The 6,000-nt window shown below is 47.0% G+C and overlaps 1 long non-coding RNA gene across 1 annotated transcript in view; it reads right to left on the reverse strand.

Annotated features, from left to right (window-relative positions):
- The window catches only part of LOC132648955 (uncharacterized), a 57,325-nt gene extending 54,613 nt beyond the window's left edge, over positions 1–2,712 (reverse strand). The window contains exon 1 of the long non-coding RNA XR_009587354.1: positions 2,615–2,712. This is a non-coding gene — a long non-coding RNA (uncharacterized LOC132648955). The remainder of the gene's footprint in view (positions 1–2,614) is intronic.
- Between the last annotated feature and the right edge of the window lie 3,288 nt (positions 2,713–6,000).

Here is a 6,000-nt window from a genome sequence, read left to right on the forward strand (position 1 = left end):
CTGTCACAGTCATGATCACCATGTGGTCCTCTAGTCAGGCTACAGCATGCAGCAAAGACACAAGCATTTCTGACCAAGGTGCTCTCGGCAGATTTATCCACGGATGGATGAAGAGAGGGTGGAAGGAGAGAAGGCTAGCAAGGTGAATGGCTGGATATGGGCATGCATAAACAGAGGTGACTTGCATTCTATTCGACTGCTTAAAAAAATATGGGGTGGTAATGAATTTTCACGTATCTTTGATAAATAGACCTCCAGTGACGTGATCTCTCCAGTGCCCAGTAAAGCACCAGGTAATTTCCTGAGCTCAGGAAGCATACCTGTAGCCGGGTGTGATAGTACACACCTGAGACCCCACACTGGACTGAGGCTGGCCAGCTTAGACCACTCAGCTATGCTGTATCTTAAGAAAGAAAAAGAAGAGAAAAATAACAAAATAATGGGAAGTGAAGTAGAACAGGAGGGAGAGAGGAAATATAGTCATTTAAAGGAGACACAATGGTTAAGTTATCTCTAACCTCACATAAATCTCAAAGCAAGGGGATTACAGGATAGGTTAATTTGGCAGCTCTTTTGTAGCATCATTAGCTAGACTCTCTCCTCCTCCTCCTCTTCCTTCTTCCTTTTCCTTTTCTTCTTCTTCTTTCTCTTCTTTTTCTTTTTCTTCCCTCCCTCCCTCCTTCCCTGTCTCTCTCTCTTTCTCTCTCTCTCTCTGAGTTCTTCTTGTCTCTCCACAGAAGCAGTCTCCCTTCTGGTTGCAAGATGTTCTTGTGATTTCCAACCCCAGGCAGACATAACCCACTACTAAACCAGAGAGAACATTTTCTCCAGTGTGACTACTCTTGGCTCTTCTAGAGAGAGAATTTTTTTTTTCCTAGCAGCCTCCAGAAAAAGGAAAGAAAAGAAAGACGCTTAGATCTGTGTGCCACACCTCTGTTCTATCTATAATGGGAATTGGGAAAGGGAATATTTGGCATTTTACATCCCCATAGTAGAAGGGGAATCCTGTTGGCTGTGGGGTGTGGGGATCTCATAATGGTGGGTGGAGAAATGCCAGAAAGAAATACCTGTCATGTTATGGTGTGATTTCAGTGATTTCATCTGGGTTCTTAGAGAAACAGAAACCAATTCCATCCATCCAAGCATCTACCCACCTACCCATCCTTCCTTCTATCTAGAATTGACTCATGCAGCTAAGCAAGAAAATCTCAAGCTCTGCAGTCAGTAAGCACAGACACAGAAACACATGGAGGAGAGATTTCATCTAGCTAGAGAGGACCAGTGTGCCAGCCCCCAAATCATCTGACCACAGAGAATAAATTCTTCTGTGTTCTGTTTGTGTCTTCAAATGGTTGTATGAGGCCCAGCCACACTGAAGGAGGCAGTCTTCTTTGTCTCGGCTACGGATCCAAATGGTGGTCTGTCTTAGTTACTTTTCTATTATTGTGATAAGACACAACGACGAAGGCAGCATAGAGAAGAAAGAGTTTATCGAGTGCTTACCAGAAGGTGAGTCCATGACCATCATGGCAGGGAATGTGGTAGCAGGCATACATGATTACCAGAGAAGTAGCTGGGATCTTACATGTTGAGACAGCAGCCACAAGGCAGAGAAAGAGAGCTAATTGGGAATGGCATAGCTTTTGAAACCTGAAAGCCTACCCCCCAGTGAACACCTCCTCCAGCAAGGCCACACCTCTTAATCCTTCCCAAACAGTTCCACTGACTGGAGACTAAGCATTCAACTGTTTGAGCCTCTGGGGGCTCTTTTCATCCAAACCACCTCACAGTCACTCACAGAAACAGCTGGAATGATGTCCAATGAAATCTGTGGACATTCAGTAGTCCAGCCAAGTTGATACAAGAAGTAATCATCACACTTAGGCATGATGACTTCTCACTTCTGGGTTGGCGGTATGTGTGCACATTCATGCTTGGGTGTAGATGCAGGTTCACACGTGTGTGTGAGTTTAGAGGCCAGAGATCAACACTGGGTATCATTTCTCAGGAGCCATCCACCCACACACAGGGTCTTTCACTAGCTGGAACTCACTGATTTGGGTAGGTTGGCTGGCCAGCAAGGCCCGGGTATCTACCTGTCTTCACCCCCTTGGAGCTGGATTATAAGCCACATGCCCAGGGTTCTATATTGGTTCTGAGACTCTTCCTGATTGTGGGGTAAAACACTTTGCAAACTGAGCCATGCCTCCAGGCCCACCCCCCATGCCCTGTAGCCACCTATCTGTAAAATGAAGCATGTAATTCATTTGTGAGAATTAAGTGAAATTATGCTCTTAAAGTGTTTACCACAGTGTCTAGCATTTAATTTGGCCTCGGTATGAGATTTTTCAAAAGACTTATTTTGTTTTAAATTATGTGTATGGGGAGAGATATACATGAGGGCGGGTTCCTATGGAGACCAGAAAAGGGAGTCAGATCCCCGGGAACTGGAGTTAAACTGGTCATGGGCCTCCCAACACAGGTTGTGGGGGCTAAGCCTGGGTCCTCTGCCAAAGCAGCGAGGACTTTTAACCCCTAACTTCCCTTCAGCTCCTCACGAGATTTTAAAAGAATAAAACCGGCTTCACAACAGCACTTACAGTTGGCTCCCTACCTCTCTCGCCTCTGAAGGGCTCTCAAGCCAGCTCAGATTCTCGTCCGCCACCTAACGTCACCACACACCCACGGCTCCTCTGCAGATGTTTTCTGCCTGCAAAGACACCGTAGATGAGAAGCCAGTGGGGTCTGTGCCGAGCCCCAGAGGATTCCAGGGCTGAGTGCTGAGCAACACTAGGGGGTAGATCCCTCCATGGCAACGACTCCTTTCGCTCATCTGGTGGTTTTTCTCTATGCAGCGAACTTTCACCGAGCACCTTCTAAGTGACTTCTGTGTTAGAGAGGGCCGCCTGGCATCGCTTCAGCTGCTAGAGAGGACCACACGACATCGCTTCAGTCGGCAGTAGAGGCTGGGGACGTGGCACTACATTCCATGTCTTTCCCAGCTCCAAGATGCCAAGAGGCCACAGTACTGGCACCAGGTACAGGGTTAAGAGTGAGGAGAAGCACAAGGAGTCTCAAGCCTTAACTTTCCAGTGTGAGTACCTGGTCTCTGCATCAGGTTTTCTGTGCAAGCCAGTGGCCAATGTGCTGTTTTAGGACAAAGGTGGACAAAAATCCCCCCATTCTGGGGTGTGTGTGTGTGGTATACATTTAGGCTTGTGTGCAAAGGCCAGCAGAGGATGCTGGGTATCCTGCTATGTCACCCCCTGTCTTATTTCTTTGAGACAGGATCTTTCATTGGGTCTGGAGCTCAACTGGCAACCAGCACCAATGATCCTCCTGCCTCCGACCCTCACAGCCCCGGCGATGCATGTGCCGCTAGATCCATCTTCTTACACAGGTCCTGAGATTTAAACTCCGACCCACATCTTTTCTTCTTGTTCTAATTTTGAAGGAGAAACTCCAGCGCTGGCTGGCACTGCCATGTTGCCTCACACAGGTTCTGCGGATGGGAACCAGCAGCAGTAGGGATCGAGAGGCAACCCCACACTACAGCACCCTGAGGAGTCAGAAGCCCGGAAGTGCAGCCTGGGGACCCTATGCCGCAGCCTCCACGCTCAGTACAGCAGGTTTTCTCTTGCACCATGGAAACAGGCTGCTGGTGCTATAGGAGTCTCACGTGAGGTATCCAGCTTGTGCTCAGTGGATGCAAATAGCCCAAGTTATTTGATGGTAGGATGTATCAGCATGGATGGTCTAGGTACACTTAAGGGGCCCTTACTAATAAGCACTACACTAGGCACTTTCAGTCAACTGAACAATTTAAATTCATTTTTAATATTTTTTTTCAATATTTTTCTTTTGAAAATTTCAAACCTAAAGAAGAATTAAAAGAATAATAGGAGTGCTGAATATCTGGCTACACATCCCCTGCTTTCTCCAGATGCCCCCACTGTGCCACCATAAACATTGGCTCTTCCTTTTCAACACATACATGCACACAAACACATACATGTACACAAACACATACATGTACACACGCTATATCAAGTTTCACCAATCGTCTTGCAAATGGCTCTCTCATGTCAAAAGCCGCACACAATCATCAGCCCAAACGTCCCCACTTAGGTTTCCTCCCTGCCATTATGATTTTTGACTTCTATTATTGAAATGGGTAGTTTGGGGACACTGTGAAAAGAAGATTAGATGTAGTATGTGCTTTGTATGTTTGCGTGCACATGTTTGTTGGGGGGAGGTAAACGTGAGTGTTTGTGTATGCGTTTGTGCCCAGAGGCGGAGGGAGCATGGTGAAGGGCCTCACAGGCTGGGGACAGGGCAGACAAGGCAGAAAGTGAAACTCTGTATCCAAAGACAGAGTGCTCTGCACAGGCCGCCCTTCTTAGCCAGGGCCGAATACTGGGGTGTCTTCACCTTACAGAAGTAGTTGTTAAGAACTCAACCCCACTGTGCCATTGACAGAACAAGAAGTGCTCAAAAATGCTAAGACCCAGGAATGCAAGGTCAGATGATCACCCAGGATGTCTACGTGATGTCAAAATGTCCATCCTCCCAGCAATGACTTCTCAATTACAAAAAGCAAAGCCACCGGCTTAACCAAGCATCCAACCCACCGTTCATATGCCCTTCGTTTATTTGTGCCAAAATGCCTCAGCCGAGGCTAATCAAGAGGGAACCCACAGGAAAGTCCGGATCGCTTGGGACAACAACTTGCCCACACACTCCCAAAAAGTTACTGCCCTTTTAATGCAGCACCTGCAAACACGGGGCTGAGCAGAAGTGAGGGTGTTGCACAGGATGACGCCAGCAACTCTCAAAGACAAGGCTGAGCGAAAGAAGCTGGGCTTTTAAGGGAATATACAATGTTTGGGGCTGGGGAGACAGCTCAGTGCTCTTTGTACAAGGATGGAACCTAAAAATCTGTTCCCAGCACCAACATTAAAAAATGATGCATGACGGTCTGCCCTTGTAAACCTAGCACTAGGAAGGTAGAGACAGGGGCATTCCTGGAACTTACTGGCCAACCATTCTAACCTAATAGGCACGCTTTAGGCCAGGGAGAGCTCTGTCAGGGAAACAAAGTGGACAGTTCGTGATGAACGGCATTTGAAACTGAATCAGATGAGATAATCTTAACTTTTCGGGCCTGGCCTGGCACATAGCAGGCACTCGCTGGTTTCCCGGCTGTCCCCATAAAAGGGAATAAGTGGAAGAGGCTTTGCTCATCTTGCTCCCTGCTCCCTTCTATTTGGGTACCAGTGAGGCAAGAAAATTCTATCCTGTGTGATTGCATCATTTGCTATGGGCTACCCTTGTGGTTCCCTACCGAGAGCTTGCAGAACAGAAATGGCTCATGATGGAATTCCAGGAGCCATGTAGCATTTGTGGAACACATACGTGTAACTGCCAGGCACTGGTGAAAGCTCAGCCCTGGTGATTGTTTTTTTAAGCAGAATAATATAGTGCAATGACATTGCTAGCTCCAAAAGAAGTTGGAGCAGATTAGAAAGGTCGTGCCTTGTAGTCAGGCAGGGCTCTATGGTGGCATGGCCAGCAGGAAATGTCTTTTTATAAAGATGAACATACGTCCTCACCCAAGTGGGCACAGCCCATGCCTGCAGGGAGCTTGACTTGGCAGTGGGAGGGCTGTGTTCAGGACCTTTGTATCTCTCATGTGGAAGTTCTGGCTCTGCCCCCATGCCTATCTGGCCAGAGTTTCTAAAGCCATGTATTTATTTCAGGGATGGAACTCTAGCAATAGCTGGTTGGTTGTTTTAGCTTTTGTTAAATGCTCTCACTTAGGAAAAAAAATTTGACAACTCTGTGTTGCCTTTCTGTTTAGACGTTTTATTGGTCCATAAAATTAAAAATTTGGCAATGGCTAACTAGCAGGAGGAACGTTGCTAAAAAGAAGAGTTGAAGCAAATGAAAGTCACCGAGACTTAGGCAGAGACTATATTAACATTGGATGTCCCCACATCC

This window comes from Meriones unguiculatus, chromosome 18, assembly GCF_030254825.1.
Source record: "Meriones unguiculatus strain TT.TT164.6M chromosome 18, Bangor_MerUng_6.1, whole genome shotgun sequence".
In the NCBI taxonomy this organism is placed as follows: domain Eukaryota; kingdom Metazoa; phylum Chordata; class Mammalia; order Rodentia; family Muridae; genus Meriones; species Meriones unguiculatus.